The sequence below is a fragment of the Physella acuta genome, unplaced genomic scaffold (genome assembly GCF_028476545.2).
Source record: "Physella acuta isolate Inbredline_101_S28 unplaced genomic scaffold, ASM2847654v3 ptg000709l, whole genome shotgun sequence".
Classification (NCBI taxonomy): domain Eukaryota; kingdom Metazoa; phylum Mollusca; class Gastropoda; family Physidae; genus Physella; species Physella acuta.
In genome coordinates, this window is record NW_026732228.1 from 546,779 (window position 1) to 571,814 (window position 25,036).

The window sequence follows — 25,036 nt, forward strand, 5'->3', positions numbered from 1 at the left end:
ATAATATTTGAATTCTGTAATTATCTCATAACATAAAAATATTCAAATCATTTTATAGTTTTTTATGTATTTAATTTTTATCACTCAATGAACCAGATGTGTTAGATATTTAAATAATGCGTAATTTTTGACCGACTTTTTTCTCAGATGACTCTGTCAGTGAGTTCCTTACCACACTCGCTGTCACGTGCCGTATTCATTAATTTAACGACCTGTATTTAATTAACCTTGCCACAGCCCGCCCACTCACTGGTTGAGGACCCCTGACCCCGACCCCTGTTTACCACGCCCACGGCTCGTCTGGTTTCGAACCCGTCATTGCCCGAATCTCAAAGAGAAGCTGATCTTGTAACCTGCGTCCAACACCTGTCTGTCAAGCGCGCCGGTATGCCGTCCATCTTGTTTCCCGTCCCGCATCAGACGTCAACCGTCTAGCACCTGTTGTCTGCCCGTCTCCCCAAAACACGGCGGCGTTGACGGGTCTCTCCGTGGCTCGTCTCGCGAGGGTCGCCGGCCGTTAGCGGGCTGTGCCGTGTCGCGGTGTCCGCGCCCCTCCCTCCCCGCTGTATACAGCCGTACGGCTAAATTTAGCTGTGAGACAACGTGTACCCAGTGTTGCTAGAAAATAAAAGACGTTTTCTAGCGATGTGCTGTTCGCTCCGAGGTTACTTCAAGATTTTCTTACCGCTGGGCTGAATTTCTTCTTGGATTAAAAATGTAAATTGCCAGCTAAATGCAGCTCTATGATGCGGTAAGTTTCTGCTTGCTAGTCTATCTGGGGGGCATCGGCCTAACGAAGTCTAGTCGGTTGTAATAGCTCTAAACATCTTCTCCATCTAAGAAATGCTAAACAAACCGGTTGTAAAAAAGTTCAACAAGTTGAGTATATAATGTGGGGTGTAGCTGTGACGTGGGTGTTGGCTGGGGTGTTTTAGCGGAGACGTGTTTCAGAGTTTCTAGATCTAGACGAAGGTAAGGAAATGTTGATACATCTGCCAATCTACACTGTATACTTGTATACTATGATTGTTATCATTGTACGATAGGGAATAAGTGGGACGTCTGCGTGTTAGAGTTGTAGGTGGAGGGGTTAGACATGTGTTCTTAGGGCCGATGTCTTTAGCTGACATGGAACTGACTGCTCCGTCAGAACGAACGCTGTACCACACTGCTTGGTTGACCTCTTGACCTCTCTGTCTGGCACCCAGTGTTTACATTTCTCTGACCGGAAGTGCTTTGTTTGACTTAGCCACAAGGAGATTTCCCACTGTGGGTAGCGGGGTGTGACTGGGTCATGGTTGAGTGATCTCACAGAATCACCTCACGACATACAGGAGACCGCTGTATCATCCTGCGCCTGTGGTTTAACCTCTGGCGTCTAGGCGAGTCTAGAGTTGAGGTCTATCCTGTAATAAAAGCTGGTTTAACCTCTGCATCTAGGCGAGTCTAGAGTTGAGGTCTAGCCTGTATAAAAGCTGGTTTAACCTCTGGCATCTAGGCGAGTCTAGAGTTGAGATCTAGGCTGTAATAACAGCTCGTCTGCTAAGTTGGAGAGTTTTATAAGCCAACGTCTGCTGACTTCCAGTTAGCCAACATCTAGTCATTACTGTGTCATTTCATCTTTTGATTGAAGCAAACTTTAACATAATCTAGATCTAGTCATTGCTGTGTCATTTCATCTTTTGATTGAAGCAAACTTTAACATAATCTAGATCTAGTCATTGCTGTGTCATTTCATCTTTTGATTGAAGCAAACTTTAACATAATCTAGATCTAGTCATTGAAAATTTTTAACTTTAATCTTAGTATTGGTAACCTGCTATTGATATGATTAGCATCATTGCTTCAATTTATTTAAACATTAACTACATGACAGAAAGTCTAACATAGAAGCTATGAAGAAACTATGTGCTTGATGATGTAACGTAGGTTTATAAATGTAAGCCCCCTACATGCTAGATGATATAACGTAGGCCTATAGATCTAGATTTACTACATGCTTGATAATATAACGTAGTCCTATATATCTAGACCCACTACATGTTTGGTACCGTAAAACCTTACTTTCGTGCGTCCTGCAGTTACACAGGTAACTATTGTGTTAAGTGCGGGTGTATTGAGCAGGTAGGTTAGGAGCTATTTAATTAGTCAGTTCTAGACCATAGTACAGTCCGATTCACACATCCCACCGCCACCTAGCCCACCGTCACCACCCCACCGCCACCCACCCCACCGCCACCCACCCCACCGCCACCTACCCCACCGTCACCACCCCACCATCCCACACCCCACCGCCACCTACCCCGTCATGGACCGTCAACCTCGTGTTGTGGTGTTGGTACCACAAGTCTTGTAGATAGTTTGTCGTGGTCGTCCCCCCGTCTCTTGACTAAATCGTGTCTTTCAATGGTGTGTACATTTATGGAGATGTTAAACGGGTGTTGGCGATGTTGAACAGTTTAACTCCTGTGTGGCTAAACGTGGGGTTCGGTGTGTTACTTACGTCTGTTTATTTAGGGCATAGTAGGATCTCTACCATGGCTTTTTATCACATGATTTCTTAAATCCAACAATAGACAACGAAAAACATTCAACTATGTGTCACACAAAACATCCAACAATAGCTCACACAAAACATCTAACAATAGCTCACACAAAACATCCAACATTAGCTCACACAAAACATTCAACAGTAGCTCACACAAAACATCCAACAATAGCTCACACAAAACATCCAACAATAGCTCACACAAAACATCCAACAATAGCTCACACAAAAACATCCAACAATAGCTCACACAAAACATCCAAAACATCCAGCAGTAGCTCACACAAAACATCCAACAGTAGCTCACACAAAAACATCCAACAATAGCTCACACAAAACATCCAACAGTAGCTCACACAAAACATCCAACAATAGCTCACACAAAACATCCAACAATAGCTCACACAAAGCATCCAACAGTAGCTCACACAAAACATCCAACAATAGCTCACACAAAACATCCAACAATAGCTCACACAAAACATCCAACAATAGCTCACACAAAACATCCAACAATAGCTCACACAAAACATCCAACAATAGCTCACACAAAACATCCAACAGTAGCTCACACAAAACATCCAACAATAGCTCACACGAAACATCCAACAATAGCTCACACAAAACATCCAACAATAGCTCACACAAAACATCCAACAATAGCTCACACAAAACATCCAACAATAGCTCACACAAAAACATCCAACAATAGCTCACACAAAACATCCAACAGTAGCTCACACAAAAACATCCAACAATAGCTCACACAAAGCATCCAACAGTAGCTCACACAAAACATCCAACAATAGTTCACACAAAGCATCCAACAGTAGCTCACACAAAACATCCAAAACATCCAACAATAGCTCACACAAAACATCCAACAATAGCTCACACAAAACATCCAAAACATCCAACAGTAGCTCACACAAAAACATCCAACAATAGCTCACACAAAAACATCCAACAATAGCTCACACAAAACATCCAAAACATCCAACAGTAGCTCACACAAAAACATCCAACAATAGCTCACACAAAAACATCCAACAATAGCTCACACAAAACATCCAACAATAGTTCACACAAAACATCCAAAACATCCAACAATAGCTCACACAAAACATCCAACAGTAGCTCACACAAAACATCCAACAATAGCTCACACAAAACATCCAACAGTAGCTCACACAAAACATCCAACAGTAGCTCACACAAAACATCCAACAATAGCTCACACAAAACATCCAACAATAGCTCACACAAAACATCCAACAATAGCTCACACAAAAACATCCAACAATAGCTCACACAAAACATCCAAAACATCCAGCAGTAGCTCACACGAAACATCCAACAATAGCTCACACAAAACATCCAACAGTAGTTCACACAAAACATCCAACAATAGCTCACACAAAACATCCAACAGTAGCTCACACAAAACATCCAACAGTAGCTCACACAAAAACATCCAAAACATCCAACAGTAGCTAACACAAAAACATCCAACAATAGCTCACACAAAACATCCAACAGTAGTTCACACAAAACATCCAACAATAGCTCACACAAAACATCCAACAGTAGCTCACACAAAAACATCCAAAACATCCAACAGTAGCTAACACAAAAACATCCAACAATAGCTCACACAAAACATCCAACAATAGCTCATACAAAACATCCAAAACATCCAACAGTAGCTAACACAAAAACATCCAACAATAGCTCACACAAAACATCCAACAGTAGTTCACACAAAACATCCAACAATAGCTCACACAAAACATCCAACAATAGCTCACACAAAACATCCAACAATAGCTCACACAAAACATCCAAGAGTAGCTCACACAAAACATCCAAAACATCCAACAGTAGCTCACACAAAACATCCAACAGTAGCTAACACAAAAACATCCAACAATAGCTCACACAAAACATCCAACAGTAGCTCACACAAAAACATCCAACAATAGTTCACAAATATTTATACCCTCAAAACACCAAACATTTAGATGCACGAATTATCCGACATTTAGATATACAAAATATCCAGTTATCCACTTAGATGTACAAAAAGAAACACATTACTATTTTGGATACTGTTTTGGATCCTAGTCAGATGAGGCTCGTTAGCTGGGGACAGCAGTCCATCAGAGAGAGATGTCGCATTACATGTTGACGTAATTGTGTTGGAAGATATTCCCTTCGATATTACACATATGTCGAGCCCACTTTGATCAAAATGTAGAAAAATTATTTAACAGCTTGACACATAATACTTAATTATGTTGCAGGTAAATCCCTTATAATTACAATTGAGAACGAAGAAAAAAAATTTTATTTAACGTTCAATGCGAAAAGTTTGATCCTAAGTTCCGGTGTATAGAAACTCCATGCCCTAATTTCGCTTGCAATTGTCCTGTAGGATGACCCATTAATTAAGGTATTGGACCATTACGCCCTAACAATGATGATATCCTTGGCTCACATCTCTTACATCTAACGTCGCTGCCATTTTAAATACCGGTATGTGAATTAAGGATGTTCTGTCATTATCCTACATCATCTGCTGTCATGTTACATAATCGTCTATCATCTGACATGATTAGTGTGTCATCTGTCATGATAGTCTGTCTTATGATATGATCGCCCTTCATATGACGTCATCGCCCGATGTCTGACGTGATTGTTTGTCAACGTGTTTCACCTGATTGTATGTCATTTGATCGTATGCCATCTGATCGTATGTCATTTGATTGCATGTCATCTGATCGTATGTCAATTGATCGTATGTCATTTGATCGTATATCATCTGGTCCAACATTTGATAAGTGTCCACCACGTGTCCTATCTAATCAAAGATCTTTGAACACACAAAGGACAGCGTCTGAAGTCGTATCAAATCAAAGATCTTTGAACACACAAAGGACAGCGTCTGAAGTCGTATCAAATCAAAGATCTTTGAACACACAAAGGACAGCGTCTGAAGTCGTATCAAATCAAAGATCTTTGAACACACAAAGGACAGCGTCTGAAGTCGTATCAAATCAAAGATCTTTGAACACACAAAGGACAGCGACTGACTTAATGAGACATCCCTGAAACAAACAAGAGACAGCGTGTCCCCCCTCCCTCTCTCACAAACAACAAACACGCCTCCCCCCCCCCCTCACCCCTCCTGCACGCCAACATCACAGGACCGCTTAAGCTGTTAAACCTGCGGCCCCTGTCGCTACCTGTTACCTGTCGCTACCTGTTACCTTCCCTACCTGTTACCTTCCCTACCTGTGACCTGTCCTGCATGTTACCTGCCCATCTGAAATTGTGTGAAATCATCTACTCTCGCCACAACATCGTCGCTCGTGACGTCACGGTGGCATGTTTTGACGTCACAGCATCCAACGTGCCAGGTTTAAGTCGCCGATGTTTCAGTCACAGAGTGGATGAAGTTAAAAATAGAATCCGGTTTTTGAAAGTATCTAATTATGGCAACATCCGTTTGGACGCCTTAACTTTAAAAAAGTTGTAATTAAAATTACATTAACATGTTAACACAATACAGGAGTGGTTGATAATTTAATTATTTTTTTTTAGGACGAAAATACCAATTGTACATTAGTTAGACGAGACAATTTATAAGTGGAGTTGATTTCTGTTGAGAACATGTTAATAATGACTCCATTATGTTCATTAGACCAATGATAATATTAGTAGCGCGTCGTCGCCATAGCAACATGATTACATGTAATCAATTATCTCGTTGCTCTAACACAATGGGTTAGGGTTTGCTTTTAGTTTTAATTAAATTTCTACCCAAGGCGCGAATCCACCAAAATTTGGCGCGAATCCACCAAAATTTGATCTGGCACACAGTCACCGGAAGTCAGAGCAATAAGGCTTGGTGACCTTTGACCTTCCACGTTTCAGACGTGACGTAATGAAAGCCAGCAGCCAATGAAATTCAAACCTGCCGGTACCCACGTGACTTAATAGGTATCCATTTCGTTAGCTTGTCTGCTGCCCGACTTTTTCTTCCCCACTCTCCCCATCCAGTTTTTTAACTCTAAGAAGTTAATCTCATTTTGTCTACGGAGAAATCGATAGACTCTGCAGACCTGGCCATTTTGTCACTTTTTATTTTACGGTGATTTTTTTGTGTTACGATTGTAACACTGGGTTTTGTAATCCACTTTTAGACTTGTTACTAGTTCCTACAGACTTGTTACTAGTTCCTACAGACTTGTTACTAGTTCCTACACACTTGTTCCTAGTTCCTACACACTTTTCCTAGTTCCCACAGACTTGTTCCTAGTTCCTACAGACTTGTTACTAGTTCCTACAGACTTGTTACTAGTTCCTACAGACTTGTTACTAGTTCCTACAGACTTGTTCCTAGTTCCCACAGACTTGTTCCTAGTTCCTACAGACTTGTTACTAGTTCCTATTTGCCTTCTCCAACTGGAAGTCTAAAAAGAAGACAACAAGCCCACGAACACCGGTGTTGATTTGGAGGTCTAAAATTACCCCGTACCCCGGGGGGGGGGGGTATCGGTGTTACGGGAATTCCCCGAGCTAAAAATAATCTAGTTCGCTAAATCATTCTTTTGTGTGGTTGTCATCATCTTACGTCAACAGGTCATTTCTGCCCACAACATCAACAGGTCATTTCTGCCCACAGCACCATCATTAGGTCATTGATGGCCACATCACCATCCTGAGTTGTTGTTGTGTTGCTCAACAAGGGGAGGAGGGGGGGGGGGCATGAAACACCTTTGTAGTCCGGTACCAGGTTGTAAATGGACGTGTTTGTCTGGTTTAATACAACTCTCCTGTGGTTTGTACGGGGGGGGGGGGGTTAAATGACTCAACATTCAAAACGTTCCTTGTTTTTTTTTCTATCGGTGTCTTTAGATCACGTGATGTGAGAGGACTGCACAGTGCAGACAATGAGCAGACACACTCCCGTTTTTCATTGCGTTCTAAATTATTATTTTTTTAAATCTCATGGAAATAAGATAAAATGGTAATGCTAAATCAATGTTTCTATGGGTTTTTGTCTAGTTGCCTGTCTGTCTAATGCATTTTGCTGTATGTTGTATGTGCGAGTCAGTCATACTTTGTACGGGCCAGTCTGTCATACTCTGTATGGGCCCGTCAGTCATCTGTTGTATGGCTCTGTCAGTCATCTGTTGTATGGCTCTGTCAGTCATCCGTTGTATGGCTCTGTCAGTCATCTGTTGTATGGGCCCATCAGTCATCTGTTGTATGGCTGTGTCAGCTTGGCCGTGTATAAATATTTTAGCTCTGGAGTTTAAAATGTTAGGAGCTAATGATCAACCAGTAGATCACTTCAACCAGGAAGATGATATCTTTAACTAGAGCTGCAGAAATGAATATTCCGTTTATTTTTTGTGCAGGCGATATTCTTAATTAACATATTTTTATCGTTATGTATGCCCAGTTATTAATTACCACATTTTTCCGCGCATATTCTGTAATTAATGCTAATAGGTTATAATTAATGCAGTTGGATATTCTGTTGCTATTCAATTCGTGGGTTCAGGGTAACATCCATATGTTTCGTCACATCACATTGTGTAGAAAAACTAGCAATTTGTTTAGAACTAGTCATTTGTTTAGAAAAACTAGCAATTTGTTTAGAACTAGTCATTTGTTTAGAAAAACTAGTCATTTGTGTAGAAAACTGGTCATTTGTATAGAAAAACTAGTCATTTTGGGTAGAACAACTAGCCATTGGTGTAGAAAAAATAGTTATTTGTGTAAAAAAAAAATTGTCATTTGTGAGGAAAAGCTGGTCATTTTTGAGAAAAAAAACTAGTCATTTGTGTAGAAAAACTGGTCATTTATACAGAAAATACGAGTCATTTGTGTAGAAAAACTAGTCATTAAAAAACGAGTCATTTGTATAGAAAATACGAGTCATTAGTGCAGAAAATACATTTGAAACCTATCAATCCACATAACGATCGCTTGACACATAAGAGGTCAGGTCGCTTACAGCACCAAATTTCCAATCGATATTAACTAAACAGATCGGGTACAGAAATCTCCACAAAACCTTGAATGCTTGGTTTGCCAAGACAGCGCCAATTTCTCCTGCCGCCCCCGCAGACTTGTGCTCAACTCACGAGATTGCCGCCCCTGCTCTCAGCCTCCATTAAAACAAAATCTGTCACTGACGCCAAAACCTGACTCGCGTCTGCCTAATTTAGCCGAGGTTCCCAGGAAATAACAATTTTACAGAGGCGCGCATGCGTGCTGACAGTCTTGGTTTACTGTTGGTTCTGGCCGTTAGGAAGTCGGATGCTTAGATGTGCTCATTTTAGACCGGTTTAATTGCACGGGTGAATAATGTTCATTGCAGGCTATTTGGTAGATGGCACCTGGTCAATTAGACTGGTGGTCCAGTTTGTGACGTACGCTTGTGGTCCATTAGTGGCGTAGACTGGTGGTCTAGTTACTGACGTAAGCTGGTGGTCCATTAGTGACGTAATCTGGTGGTTCGGTTAGTGACGTAGACTTGGCGAGGACCAGTTAGTGACGTAAGCTGGTGTTCAGACATTGCAGTAATTAATAGCTTAATTAGCGACGGCGATTGTCGGTGCAGATGTAGTTGAGCTTTCTTGTCTCCGTTGTTTTGTATTTATAGATTCAATAAATGGTCACTTGATGAATTAATACGCTAAGAATTAAATTATCCCACACAGTTTCTAATTCAAGTGGTTCCAAAGTTCTGGTGGAGAAGGTGGCTATCAGTGTTTCTTCCAGACATTTTTCTCCGGGGGGGCACTTGAAATTTTCGGGGGGGGAGGGGGGGGACACTGTCAAAAGTATATATTTTCTATATAAATTCCATTAGACTTTCTTCGGGGGGGGGGGGGGGCGGTGCCACCCCGAAGAGATGCCTGGAATAAACTCTGGTGGCAATCCTTGCATATTCATTACGACATGGCTTAATGCATTCAACTTACGTACACCTTTATGCATTCAACTTACGTACACCTTAATGCATTTAACTTACGTACACCTTAATGCATTCAACTTACGTACTCCTTAATGCATTCAACTTACGTATACCTTAATACATTTAACTTACGTACACCTTAATGCATTCAACTTACGTACACCTTAAAGCATTCAACTTACGTACACCTTAATGCATTCAACTTACGTACACCTTAATGCATTTAACTTACGTACACCTTAATGCATTCAACTTACGTACTCCTTAATGCATTCAACTTACGTACACCAAAATGCATTCAACATACGTACACCTCAATGCATTCAACTTACGTACACCTTAATGCATTTAACTTACGTACACCTTAATGCATTCAACTTACGTACTCCTTAATGCATTCAACTTACGTATACCTTAATACATTTAACTTACGTACACCTTAATGCATTCAACTTACGTACACCTTAAAGCATTCAACTTACGTACACCTTAATGCATTCAACTTACGTACACCTTAATGCATTTAACTTACGTACACCTTAATGCATTCAACTTACGTACTCCTTAATGCATTCAACTTACGTACACCAAAATGCATTCAACATACGTACACCTCAATGCATTCAACTTACGTACACCTCAATGCATTCAACTTACGTACACCTTAATGCATTCAACGTACGTACGCCTTAATGCATTCAACTTACGTACACCTTAATGCATTCAACTTACGTACACCTTAATGCATTCAACTTACGTACAACTTAATGCATTCAACTTACGTACACCTTAATGCATTCAACTTACGTACACCTTAATGCATTTAACTTACGTACACCTTAATGCATTCAACTTACGTACTCCTTAATGCATTCAACTTACGTACACCTTAATGCATTTAACTTACGTACACCTTAATGCATTCAACTTACGTACACCTTAATGCATTCAACTTACGTACACCTTAATGCATTTAACTTACGTACACCTTAATGCATTCAACTTACGTACTCCTTAATGCATTCAACTTACGTACTCCTTAATGCATTCAACTTACGTACACCTTAATGCATTCAACTTACGTACAACTTAATGCATTCAACTTACGTACACCTTAATGCATTCAACTTACGTACACCTTAATGCATTCAACTTACGTACACCTTAATGCATTCAACTTACGTACACCTTAATGCATTCAACTTACGTACACCTTAATGCATTCAACTTACGTACACCTTAATGCATTCAACTTACGTACACCTTAATGCATTTAACTTACGTACACCTTAATGCATTCAACTTACGTACTCCTTAATGCATTCAACTTACGTACTCCTTAATGCATTCAACTTACGTACACCTTAATGCATTCAACTTACGTACAACTTAATGCATTCAACTTACGTACACCTTAATGCATTCAACTTACGTACACCTTAATGCATTCAACTTACGTACACCTTAATGCATTCAACTTACGTACACCTTAATGCATTCAACTTACGTACACCTTAATGCATTCAACTTACGAACACATTTCTGTTACCATACACGCGTCTTACTTCTACCCCTCCCCTCCCCCCCCCCATCAATCAAATAATGCCTTTACCCTCACTTTCTGTGAAATCAGCCAAATACTTCAATCCCCCCCCCCCCACCTGCTATGTACAACAAGACATACTCCAGTAACCTTACGACATAACCTCACTGTGAAATAACTAGGTCCTTCCGCCTAAAATTTCCAGCAAAATTTTGTTACGACGAACTCTTGACTTTAACTGTCCGCACTCGCTTATAAAATATTTACACAGACATTGTCTTCTGGTTTTATTCGCATGTCACCCCCCTCCTCATAGTGTCCGCTGTCTGGGTCTAAACCCCCCCCCCCCCCATAGAGTCCGCTGTCTGGGTCTAACCCCCCCCCCATAGTGTCCGCTGTCTGGGTCTAACCCCCCCCCCCCATAGAGTCCCGCAGTCTGGGTCTAACCCCCCCCCATAGAGTCCGCAGTCTGGGTCTAACCCCCCACCCCCCCCCCCCCCACTAATGTCTGCAGTCTGGGTCTAACCCCCCCACTAATGTCTGCAGTCTGGGTCTAGCCCCCCCCCCCATAGAGTCCGCAGTCTGGGTTTAACCCCCCCCCCACCCCCCCCACTAATGTCTGCAGTCTGGGTCTAACCCCCCCCCCACTAATGTCTGCAGTCTGGGTCTAACCCCCCCCCCCCCCCTACACTAATGTCTGCAGTCTGGGTCTAACCCCCCCCCCCCCCCATAGTGTCCGCTGTCTGGGTCTAACCCCCCCCCCCCCCATAGAGTCCGCAGTCTGGGTCTAACCCCCCCCCCATAGAGTCCGCAGTCTGGGTCTAACCCCCCCCCCCCCACTAATGTCTGCAGTCTGGGTCTAACCCCCCTCCCCCCCCCCACTAATGTCTGCTGTCTGGGTCTAACCCCCCCCCCCCCTTACTAATGTCTGCTGTCTGGTTCTCAACAGGCATACACCGAGTTCTAGAAGCTTCATACTTTTAACACGTTAACGATTAGCCTTAAGCTTTGGTAATCCTGGGCGCGCTTACGTCGTTTTAAGAGGTAATAAGTGTATAACATTAATTAGTTTAATGAGGATTTTGGTCTGTAACTTTCATTAAGTTGATGGGGATTTTGGGCTCTAAATCTTTGACAAAATCAATTGACTAATTCCCTCACCCAGTTAGCTGGTTCACACTCACAGTCGCACGATCAGATAATCGCTAAGTCACACAATCATAAGGTCACACAGGTTTAGGTCACACAATCTAGTAATCATAAGGTCATATATTCACACAATGATTAGGTCACACCTTTACACCATTATTAGGTCACACACTCATGAGCTCACACAATTATGAAGTCATACAATCACTGGAGTACCAATTCTTTCCTGATAGTGATGCTGGTTTGGCTGAGATTTAAAAAATAAGTCCCACAACGTGACGTCACAGGAACTGTTTCCGTAGACAGCAGTCAGACATTTGTCTGGGGAATTCTCTGGTTGTCTGTTGACCGACAGACTTTTGTCTGGGGAATTCTCTGGTTGTCTGTTGACCGACAGACATTTGTCTGGGGAATTCTTTGGTTGTCTGTTGACCAACATTTGTCTGGGGAATTCTCTGGTTGTCTGTTGACCAACATTTGTCTGGGGAATTCTCTGGTTGTCTGTTGACCGACATTTGTCTGGGGAATTCTCTGGTTGTCTGTTGACCGACATTTGTCTGGGGAATTCTCTGGTTGTCTGTTGACCGACAGACATTTGTCTGGGGAATTCTTTGGTTGTCTGTTGACCGACATTTGTCTGGGGAATTCTTTGATTGTCTGTTGACCGATAGACATTTGTCTGGGGAATTCTTTGGTTGTCTGTTGACCAACATTTGTCTGGGGAATTCTCTGGTTGTCTGTTGACCAACATTTGTCTGGGGAATTCTCTGGTTGTCTGTTGACCGACAGACATTTGTCTGGGGAATTCTTTGGTTGTCTGTTAACCGACAGACATTTGTCTGGGAAATTCTCTGGTTGCCTGTTGACCAACATTTGTCTGGGGAATTCTCTGGTTGTCTGTTGACCGACATTTGTCTGGGGAATTCTCTGGTTGTCTGTTGACCGACAGACATTTGTCTGGGGAATTCTTTGGTTGTCTGTTGACCGACAGACATTTGTCTGGGGAATTCTTTGGTTGTCTGTTGACCAACATTTGTCTGGGGAATTCTCTGGTTGTCTGTTGACCAACTCATACTCGGCCTCTCTGATAAGGTTAGAACAAAATTAATACATTACAGGATAAATTTGGTTGCTGTGTCAAAGCTGTTTACTGTAGCAGACAGGGCTGTTTACTGTAGCAGACAGGGCTGTTTACTGTAGCAGGGCTGTTTACTGTAGCAGACAGGGCTGTTTACTGTAGCAGACAGGGCTGTTTACTGTAGCAGACAGGGCTGTTTACTGTAGCAGACAGGGCTGTTTACTGTAGCAGACAGGGCTGTTTACCCTGAAAACGGAAGTGTAACAGGGCTGTTTACTGTAGCAGACAGGGCTGTTTACTGTAGTAGACAGGGCTGTTTACTGTAGCAGCCAGGGCTGTTTACCCAAAAACTGGAAGTGTAACAGGGCTGGTGGTGGCGGGAATCTAGTGACGTCACCATGCCTGCGTTTTCTCACGAATTTCCGATCAATACACGTGTCACGTGGTTTGCTAATCAGATCAATCAATCATAATTTTAATTAATTCGATTGGATCCTAATCCAGCATAGTTAATGGGTCTGTTGAAATGTGAAGCAGTGTTCCATCAACAACGGAGGCATCTTTAGAAACTTGTTTTATTGTTGCTGGTTCTCAAATGTCAACTAGAGCGTGCTTTAGTTTTGAGGTTTTTGTAAATATCATTTCATCGTCGTCTTTTCCCGCTCGTGTCCTGGGCACATGGGGCAGATGAAGTAGAGTTCATCTGTTTTATTGACCTCGGCATGTAGGCGGATAGTGTGGCCAGCACTATACCCAGCAGCCTCCACTGTCTCTAGGGTTAGGGTTAGGGTTAGGTACTAGGGTTAGGGTTAGGGTTAGGGTTAGGTTTAGGATTAGGGTTAGGGTTAGGGTTAGATACTCCTCTAGTTGGATTGGGCGATCACCCTAAAGACCTGAGCTCGGGATCCGAACTCGATACTTTTGGGTTGGTATATGGGTTGGTTTATCTTTTTTGTGTTTTATGGAGGATAAACATTGACACGTGATGGATAGGTAAGTAAATTAGACTCATCATTGAGAAGTGTGTCACGTAGACACTTCATTGACAGGGGAATAATGTAGACATTACATAGACAGGTGACTAATGTAGACATTACATAGACAGGTGACTAATTTAGACATTACATAGACAGGTGATTAATGTAGACAGTACATAGACAGGTGAAAAACATGCACACTAGTGTAAACGTGGACACATCACATGCATTCAATCTTGACAAATCTTTCGAATGTAATTAAACCTTTAGCTCTAACATCAGATCATGGTATTGATAAAACTCCGAGCTAAGCCTGGTTTAACTCCAGCTATTGATGAAACTTAGAGCTAAACATGTGATACACCAGAAGGGAACGTTCAATTAAATGGCGAACATTTGTTGCATTAGAAACGTCAATAAAAACAATAAAATCTAGCCGTAAACCCTTAATACGAGATTTGTCATTAAGGCAAAAAGGATATGAACGATGTTTATCTCCTTTGTTTAGCCTGATGCTGGATTAACGTTGGGTAATTCCCCTTGAAGGTTCTATTTGCACAATCGCTCTGTTGGTTTTATTAACGATTGCTATCTTTGTAGCTAATCTTGTTTGTTTACGTTTTTACGTCCTTATTGTTAATCTTGTGGAGCTGGGGGGGGGTCTGGTTGTTAGCCTGATACACGTGGAGCTGGGGGTAGAGGGGTCTGGTTGTTAGCCTGATACACGTGGAGCTGGGGGTAGAGGGGTCTGGTTGTTAGCCTGATACACGTGGAGCTGGGGGTAGAGGGGTCTGGTTGTTAGCCTGATACACGTGGAGCTGGGGGTAGAGGGGTCTGGTTGTTAGCCTGATACACGTGGAGCTGGGGGTAGAGGGGTCTGGTTGTTAGCCTGATGGAGCAGGGGGTAGGGGGTCTGGTTGTTAGCCTGATACACGTGGAGCTGGGGGTAGAGGGGTCTGGTTGTTAGCCTGATACACGTGGAGCTGGGGGTAGAGGGGTCTGGTTGTTAGCCTGATACACGTGGAGCTGGGGGTAGGGGGGTCTGGTTGTTAGCCTGATACACATGGATCTGGGGGTAGGGGGTCTGGTTGTTAGCCTGATACACAAGGAGCTGGGGGTAGGGGGTCTGGTTGTTAGCCTGATACACATGGGGGTAGGGGGTCTGGTTGTTAGCCTGATACACATGGAGCTGGGGGTAGGGGGTCTGGTTGTTAGCCTGATACACGTGGGGTAGGGGGTCTGGTTGTTAGCCTGATACACGTGGGGTAGGGGGTCTGGTTGTTAGCCTGATACACATGGAGCAGGGGGTAGGGGGTCTGGTTGTTAGCCTGATACACATGGAGCTGGGGGTAGGGGGTCTGGTTGTTAGCCTGATACACGTGGGGTAGGGGGTCTGGTTGTTAGCCTGATACACGTGGGGTAGGGGGTCTGGTTGGGAGCCTGATACACATGGAGCTGGGGGTAGGGGTGGTCTGGTTGTTAGCCTGATACACGTGGAGCTGGGGGTAGGGGGTCTGGTTGTTAGCCTGACACACATGGAGCTGGGGGTAGGGGGTCTGGTTGTTAGCCTGATACACGTGGGGTAGGGGGGGTCTGGTTGTTTGCCTGATACACGTGGGGTAGGGGGTAGGGGGTCTGGTTGTTAGCCTGATACACATGGGGGTAGGAGGTCTGGTTGTTAGCCTGATACACATGGAGCTGGGGGGTAGGGGGTCTGGTTGTTAGCCTGATACACGTGGGGTAGGGGGTCTGGTTGTTAGCCTGATACACATGGAGCTGAGGGTAGGGGGTCTGGTTGTTAGCCTGATACACGTGGGGTAGGGGGGGGTCTGGTTGTTTGCCTGATACACGTGGGGTAGGGGGTAGGGGGTCTGGTTGTTTGCCTGATACACGTGGGGTAGGGGGTAGGGGGTCTGGTTGTTAGCCTGATACACATGGAGCTGGGGGTAGGGGGTCTGGTTGTTAGCCTGATACACATGGAGCTGGGGGTAGGGGGTCTGGTTGTTAGCCTGATACACATGGAGCTGGGGGTAGGGGGTCTGGTTGTTAGCCTGATACACGTGGGGTAGGGGGGGGTCTGGTTGTTAGCCTGATACACATGGAGCTGGGGGGTAGGGGGTCTGGTTGTTAGCCTGATACACATGGAGCTGGGGGGTAGGGGGTCTGGTTGTTAGCCTGATACACATGGAGCTGGGGGGTAGGGGGTCTGGTTGTTAGCCTGATACACATGGAGCTGGGGGTAGGGGGTCTGGTTGTTAGCCTGATACACATGGAGCTGGGGGTAGGGGGGTCTGGTTGTTAGCCTGATACACAAGGAGCTGGGGGTAGGGAGTCTGAATGGTTGTTTAATCAATCACAGCGACAAAAGACCCACGCAGAGGTCCAACTGCTGGATGCAAGTGACCGATGCTGTATGATGGTCACTTTTTCAGGACGAATAAACAGATCTTTACCTATTGCTAGGGATTATTTTGGGTTCATCTATATCATTGTTATATTGCTAGGGATGTTTTGTCTCATATTTATTTTATTGAATTCAGTTTAGTTCAATATCGATATCAATATCAATAATCGATACTTGTTTACCTTTAATTTGGTTGGCTATTGATTAAAAATAGAGCACATACACATACAGAAGTATGTGAGGTAACGATTGGCAAGGGCTGACATACTCATACGATATTCTGAGATGTAGGAGCGTCACAAGGCGGGGTGGGAGGGGGTGGGACCGCACCGGGTGACGGCATCAAGGGGGGTAATACCAAAACGAAAAGCAGCAAATTTCAATGAGAGTAGTCTGCCGTTTCCAGTTAATTCAATCGTTAATTCAAGTTACAAGCAGCATTTGGTGACACCCCAATAGCTGGGTGGTAGGATGTCACCGGTAGGGTGACACCATATGGGAGTCGGGGTGACACCATATGGGAGGTGGGGTGACACCAGGTGACCCCTGTTTTAGTACGTGGTAGGCCGAGAGGGGGTGACGCCCTGGGTCACCGCACTAGGAGTCACCAGACCTAGTGACTCCAGAGGTATTTTGTTACATGTGTGTCTAATATCAATCTACTCCAGAGGTAGTTGTTACGTGTCTGTCTAATATCAATCTACTCCAGAGGTAGTTGTTACGTGTCTGTCTAATATCAATCTACTCCAGAGGTAGTTGTTACGTGTCTGTCTAATATCAATCTCTAGTGTTTTTCTTTCCAACTGTCGGCATGTTTAATCCTATGTGTCTGTATACTTTTGTCTGTGTCCTAACTTACTATCCTTACATAGCCGATATATGTGCTTCTATATGAGAATCTTCCAGAATTTATAAGGAGTAATTTTTGTTGTTGCAATGTGGGCGTGTCTAAGTGACGAACAACTTACAAGTGATGGGTAGCAGAAAGGTGTTCTCTTTTTATGGCCTGGCCTCTAGATTGAATCCACTGACCTGTGGATTTTAGTTGAATCCACGAATCTCTGGATACTTTAGTTGAATCCACGGATCTCTGGATACTTTAGTTGAATCCACCAACCTCCTCAGATCACGTCAAGCCCGAGTGAATTGCCGGCTGGAGTCTCCGTGTTCACTGGCCTCGAACTCAGGACCCTGGAGTCACGGGTCGTCAGGTTTCTATATCACAGCAGGCGGCTATACAACAACACATGTTGGCGTCTGGTGGAGGGGTTGCTGGTCTGTACATCATTGGCGTCTGGTGGGGGGGGGGGGGGGGGGGGGTTACTGGTCCGTACATCATATTGACATCATTCCCTATGTCTGTTTTAGATTATGTAGGGTTGGCGATGACCTTGGAGGATAACAGGTTTTTTTTTAATTTTAAGACATATAGATGGCAAGCCTAGCTGATGTTGATATGAGCAAGTAGATCGGCCTATAGATGACTATCCTTGCTGAAGTTGATAAGATGGCCAGTCAAAGTGATGTTCATATTAGCAAGTTACGTAACAAAATCAAATCTATGGAACTGGTAGGCGGATCAAAAACTGTTGAGATGAAACCTGTGGGGAAATGTCCGATTGATTGAGAAAGTATTTTTAGGCTGTGTGATGTGAAGGGACAGACGTCTTCTCAAAATACTTCTAGAATTTCCAAACCTCCATTTCAATCCATTCCGTTTCTTCCTGTTTGTTTATGTTTGCGGCTAATTTATGTCTAAATCGGGATCTAATTAGGCCGGAATTCCCGCTGACAAAGATGTTTCAAATTTGACGAGTACTCATCTTTTTCCTTCTTGTAAAAGGAGTAAAGGGGAAGTATTGTACTCGTGCGAAAAATAGAAATTGACGTTTTTGTAATCATACCTTTCAGTCTGTCTGTCTTTCAGTCCATCTGTCTGTCTGTCCGTCCGTCTGTCTGTCTGTCTGTCTGTCTGTCTGTCTGTCTGTCTGTCTGTCTGTCTGTCTGTCTGTCTGTCTGTCTGTCTGTCTGTCTGTCTGTCTGTCTGTATGTCTGTCTGTCTGTCTGTCTGTCTGTCTGTCTGTCTGAAAACGATAATTTGAGCACCGTCTTAGACTTCTTTCAGTTTTTAAGCAATTTCCGATATTCGGAAGTGGATTTTACTTTATTTCCTGTTCTATAATAGTGACAAGTTCAGTAAGATCGAAAACATAGCCTTTTTTATCAACTTTTTAAAACCGATTTCCGGTAACCGGAAGTGGATTTAAAATATAAAACTCTATCTGAGTTGGTTTAACTCCTTGTTCTATGTCTCTGTTTGTGTAGGGAGGCGGGGGGGGGGTCTTTTTTTCCTAAGGGAATAAAGAGGGGTAAGCACTATTGTTTTTTCTCTGGGGGAAGGGGGGGATAACTAGGTTCGCCGGAAGAACTGCCATACTAATGGAATTATGGGATAGCCACCCAGTGCATTCTCCGTACTTGTCTAACAAGATGTAACTCCTGTGGTCTGTCTTGTCGAGTGATCTACCCTGGCTGGCTGATACTCATTATGTCGATATAGGCGCGTGCAGAGCCACGACCTTTTGAAATGTCATCCGGTGGAGCTGGCTCTATCAACGGTTATATGGGCCCCGTGTCTTCAATCATACAAGGTGGGCCCCGTGTCTTCAATCATACAAGGTGGGCCCCGTGTCTTCAATCATACAAGGTGGGCCCCGAGTTTTCAATCTTACAAGGTGGGCCCCGTGTCTTCAATCATTCAAGGTGGGCCCCGTGTCTTCAGTGCTACCTGGTGGGCCCCGTGTCTTCAATGCTACCTGGTGGGCAACATGAGATGTGGTGGGCCCCCACTATTAAAGCCCCCACACCACAACAACCTGGCCCCAGTAGCGTAGCGAGGGGGGGCGGGGGGGGGGACATATGTCCCCGGGCGCCGACCTTAGGGGGGCGCCAAATTGAAAGTTTGAGGGGGGGGGGGGTGCAAATGAAAAGTTCGAGGGGGGGTGCAAATCGAAAATTTGCTCCCAAGGGGGCGCCAAATTGAAAGTATGTCCCCGGGCGCCGGGAAGGGTCGCTACGCCTCTGCCTGGCCCGGGACTAATTTCTCCACCTGTCCCCGGAGGTTTCATTCACTGTCGCAACACCACTTCTTTCTTTAGCAGTGTTTCTTTCAGTCGTTTTTCTGTGGGGGAGGAGGCACTTGAAACTTTCCGGAGTTAGAGGAGGGGGGTGTACATTGGTTAGAATATATTTTGGTCTGTATAAATTCTAGTTTGTTCGAAAAGATGCCTGAAAGAAACCGTACTTTAGCCTGACTTGCTACGTCTGGAGTCGATGCTCTATGTGTATAGCTGATCCACTGTCCGCACAGCCCCCATCTACGTGTATAGCTGATCCGCTGTCCGTATACCTCGACCTACGTGTATAGCTGAACCACTGTCCGTATAATAGACCCTGGCGCTATAAGCCCCGCGACGGTTAGACAAAAATGTCCGCACTGCGTCTTATGTCTTGCCGAACCCCGTGACAATATGATTGGTGGGTCCTAACCCGATCTGAGTTACTTCCCCTGTGTCAGCATAGATAAAAGATAACTGTTGTTTGACCTTACCTCCCCCTCCCCCTCCCCTCTAACGGCGTAACGTTATCGTGTGCATTACGTGCGTCACGTGACCAGGTCTCATAACTCTGGCAGGGAACATGGGGAACTTGGATAACGTGAGCTCTGACATGGGGAACAGACCGTGGAACTTGTGGCAAGTTGGGGAACGGTAGCGGGAACATTGGAGAATTTTAGAAAAGGGAACATTGAGAACTTTAGAAAACGGAACATTGGAGATCTTTAGAAAAGGGAACATTGGAGATCTTTAGAAAAGGGAACATTGGAGATCTTTAGAAAAGGGAACATTGGAGATCTTTAGAAAAGGGAACATTGAGAACTTTAGAAAACGGAACATTGGAGATCTTTAGAAAAGGGAACATTGGAGATCTTTAGAAAACGGAACATTGGAGATCTTTAGAAAAGGGAACATTGGAGATCTTTAGAAAAGGGAACATTAGAGATCTTTAGAAAAGGGAACATTGGAGAACTATAGTAAAGGAACCACTGGGAACTCTGATAGATGGAACTTTATGAAAGCCGTTGGGTCATCACAACGATCGGCTGTCTCGATATATTTGGGCCGCCAAAGAACCGATGCCGGAAGTCTTAAAGCACCGCACGTCAAACTCACGTGCCGAAACGTCACGTCAATGCCACGTGATGACACGTCACGTCATTGCCACGTGATGATACTTCACGTGCGAACACTTGACGACTACAGGTGGCACATTCCTGCTAGATCACAGCAGAAATATACCTGTAACCCGCCGCATACTCAGGTGAAAAAATCTTTCAATTCTTCCCGATGGTGTAGCTAGCTGAAGTATCATGCGCAGATGGGTGTTGCTTCAACATGTGGGTCGTTAGATTCGGGGAGGGGTGGGAGTCTGATATGGGCTAGGGGCATGTATGTGGTGTGTGGGGGGTGTGATACGGGCTAGTGACTTTTTTGTGTGGTGCTTTGTGTGGGGGTGTGATACGGGCTAGGGACATGTATTTTGTGTGTGTGGGGGGGGGGGGGGGGTGTTATAAGGGCCAGTGACATTATGTGGTGTGTGGGTGATATGGGCTACTGACTGTTTTTTTTTTTTTGTGTGGTGGTTTGTGTGGGGTGTGATACAGGCGAGTTATTGTTTATCCGCTTATAAAAGGAGGAGCGTAGGCAGTGTTTCTTTCAGACTTTTCTCCGTGGAGGGGGGGGGGGACTTGATATTTTCGGGGGGGGGGTGGGGGCGGGCGGATTAAATTTTTCCGGGAGGGGGGCGGACACAGGTAAAAATATACTTTTACTATATAAATTCTATTTCTCGGGGGGGGGGGAGGAGATGGCTGGAAGAAACTGTGACCATTAGTTGAGATACTAGTTAAAGTTGGTTGTCCATTTCTTGCTCTGTGTGTCAATTTGTAGCTCTGTGTGTCCATCTGTAGCTGTGTGTGTGGGAGGGTTAAGGTTAGAACCCTTGTGATAGGATGATCAAAACTAAACTCTCACGTTTCTCCGTCGTCCAGTTATCCAGCATGTGAACCTTGTCTGGTTTAGTGTCTGCACCTCCTGTGTGATGGCCTGACGTTTACACGTGTTGCCAATGTCGTGGGCCAAGTGCTATTTCAGGTCACGCGCATGTGAGCGTGAGGTACTCACCTTATTCCCTGTGTTGTTGGGTTGGGGAACATTTTCAATTGGGGAACATTTTCAATTGGGGGCAACTTTCTGAGTTAAAACCTGGGGAACATTACACCAAAGTATGGGGAACATCCAGTCTAAGTATGGGGAACATCCAGTCAAAATACGGGGAAGAGGCATTAATTTTTTAAACAAAACAACTAAAAAGCTTTTATGTCCCGTTGTAAGCTAAGTCTTACTGAGTTTTGTCGGTGTGCAGGAATTCATTCACAGACATTGTCAAACAAATATCGATCTACTTGCCTAGAATAGTAAAATCTTACGCCTCATCAACTATGCGTGGTCGTTGGTCTTAAATTTTAAACACATCAACATTGACTTCTAGTTATCCCATTTTTATCTTCCATATCATAAAAGTTACGATAATTTGAATATCAAGTTTTATTAGATTTCTATTTCATAGAAATGTAGGCGTATAACTGAATATATTTCTTATAAGTTTTACTAGTAGCATGATTTTTGTTGCATGACTTTCGTCAGTCGATCTGTCAAAATTGTGATCTGCTGCCGTGTGGCGTTGACGTCTGCTTTAGGCAGTGTCGGTTGTTTGTTTTGATCTTTGCTGTGTGGGGTCGTGAGTGTGGTGATGCCGTGTACAGTTGTTGCTGTGTGAGGTCGTGAGTGTGGTGATGCCGTGTACAGTTGTTGCTGTGTGGGGTCGTGAGTGTGGTGATGCCGTGTGCAGTTGTTGCTGTGTGAGGTCGTGAGTGTGGTGATGCCGTGTACAGTTGTTGTTGCTGTGTGAGGTCGTGAGTGTGGTGATGTCGTGTGCAGTTGTTGCTCTAATCAAACTCATTAAAACTAAGATTAGATTCATACCAAATATCTCGTTCTAGGCTTACCTATTGCTAACATGCTTGTATCAAATATAAGATTAATACCAAATGTATCTAATTGTAATTCTTCATGTTGTTTATATGCCTGTAACAAATTATTGTATACTGCACATACAAGCCAGCTTTTTTTACGTTCCCTGAAGGGCTGCGCGGTATGTTTTTTTTTATGGAGTTTTTTCCTCAGGAAATTTCCGCGACATTTCTCTCAGCCCACCTAGCACAACCTAGCAGACGACACACCATCTTGACCGCTGACCAGGTCGATAGGTCCACCACACACGTCACTTCCGATCGCTCATCCGCGGCTATTTATAGACGATAAAACACCCCCTCCCACCTTGTACACACGTCATAGACTATTTATAGACCACCACCCCCCCCCCACTCCCTCGGGCCTGTAATTGTTGTCTGATGGCGTGATGACCACGTCGATGGCCGTCAGACATTGACTGATTGGGGTCAAAGGTCAACTGGAGGTGAGTGCTGGCCTCATTTCGCCTGGGTGTTTGGGGCGGGGGGGGGGATGGGGGTGGGGGGTGATCTTGGCGGAAACTTTTTTTTTGGCGTCATGATGTGCATCTGTAGATAATCCACTAAGTTACATAAGTAGTTGCGTCATTTAAAGTTGGACTACATAATTAGTATTAAAAGCTGGAGGACTTGATTAGTTGCGTCATTAAAATCTTAGTACAGTACGTTTTTGTATCAGTAATTTCAGTGTGCCAGTTGTTTTCATCGCCTTGTCATTTCGTGGGATGATGTCATTTAGTCGACGTTAGCGGTCGTTTAACGGGGTCGTTGAACGGGGTCGTTAGACGGGGTCGTTAGAAGGGGTCGTTAGACGGGGTCGTTAGACGGGGTCGTTAGACGGAGTCGTTTGATGGGGTCGTTAGATGGGGTCGTTAGACGGGGTCGTTAGAAGGGGTCGTTAGACGGGGTCGTTAGACGGGGTCGTTAGACGGAGTCGTTTGATGGGGTCGTTAGACGGGGTCGTTAGACGGGGTCGTTAGACGGGGTCGTTAGACGGGGATGGGGTCGTTAGACGGGGTCGTTAGACGGGGTCGTTAGACGGGGTCGTTAGACGGGGATGGGGTCGTTAGACGGGGTCGTTAGACGGGGTTGTTATCTGTTGTGTGCTTGAGATTGTTCTAGAACCTCATGGACGTAAGGTAGTGGTAGCGGTGGTGGTAGTGGTTGAAGATGGTGGCTATTAGTGGTGCAGCATTCAGCCCAGCATGTCCTCCCCCACGAGACGAGTAGTATTACGGCTGGGAGGAGGGGGGGAGGGAGGGAGGGGGTAGACCGGGCTGGGGGGTAGACCGTGCTGGGGGGGGGGGGAGACCGTGCTGGGGGTATGTTGGATTGGTTAACCCCTGGGTGCTAGATGTAAACATTGGGGTGGGGAGGAGGGAGGGGGTGAGGGGGTATGTTGGATTGGTTGAACCAAATCCTAACACTAAAACAGAACATGATATCGTACAGGGGGGTGGGGCCGTGGGTGCAAGATGTAAACATTGGGATGGGAGGGGGGGGGGACAGGAAGTGGAACACATGTGGAGGTCTCTGGGGTGGAAAAGAAGGGGCGTGGCTTTTGTTTACATATTGTAAACAGTTGTAAAGTTGACCTGTACTGTACAATGCTGGTGGGTAGTAGCCTAGTAACATCAGTGGAGGCGAGCAAATGGTGGGGAGGGGGGGCATTAGTTTAGTATAAAAAGTTTCAGGGCTCACGTGACCTTTGGATCAGAAACTGCTGTCTGTTTTAACACGAGTAGTTTTTAATCAGCTCAACCATAAAGAGCAGTTTTACGTACAGTTGCTAACTCTTCCAATCTATTATTCTATGTCGTGTAAACCAGAATCAGCAAGTGATCGATAACTTTTATTATCGATTAGCGTTGACTTCACTGCAACATCCCTCACATTTTAACAAGACCTTGAATCGGATCAAGTTATTTTGGGAGTTTTAATCCACTACTAGATCTAAGAAGTTTAAAGTGCCCCACTATGGAGGTTGTAAAGTTGTGTCCCACTATCAGTGTTTCTTCCAGACTTTTTTCTCCGGGGGGGGGGGGGGGGGGGGCACTTGAAATTTCCGAGGGGCGGACTCAAATTTCCGGGGGTCGGACACTGTTAAAATTATACATGTTCTATATAAATTCAATTTCGTTCGGGGGGGGGGGGAGATGCCAGAAAGAAACTCTGCCCAGAGGATGTGGGGT

At 44.5% G+C, this 25,036-nt stretch overlaps 1 protein-coding gene across 2 annotated transcripts in view; it reads left to right on the plus strand.

Moving 5' to 3' along the window:
* Positions 1–585: 585 nt before the first annotated feature.
* LOC131949662 (extracellular serine/threonine protein CG31145) overlaps positions 586–25,036 on the plus strand; it is a 77,946-nt gene continuing 53,495 nt past the window's right edge. Inside the window, exon 1 of one of the 2 annotated variants that reach the window (XM_059311513.1) lies at positions 586–751. The gene's annotated coding sequence lies outside the window, so the exon portion shown is untranslated. The remainder of the gene's footprint in view (positions 752–25,036) is intronic. The other variant, XM_059311515.1, reaches the window with a different exon arrangement.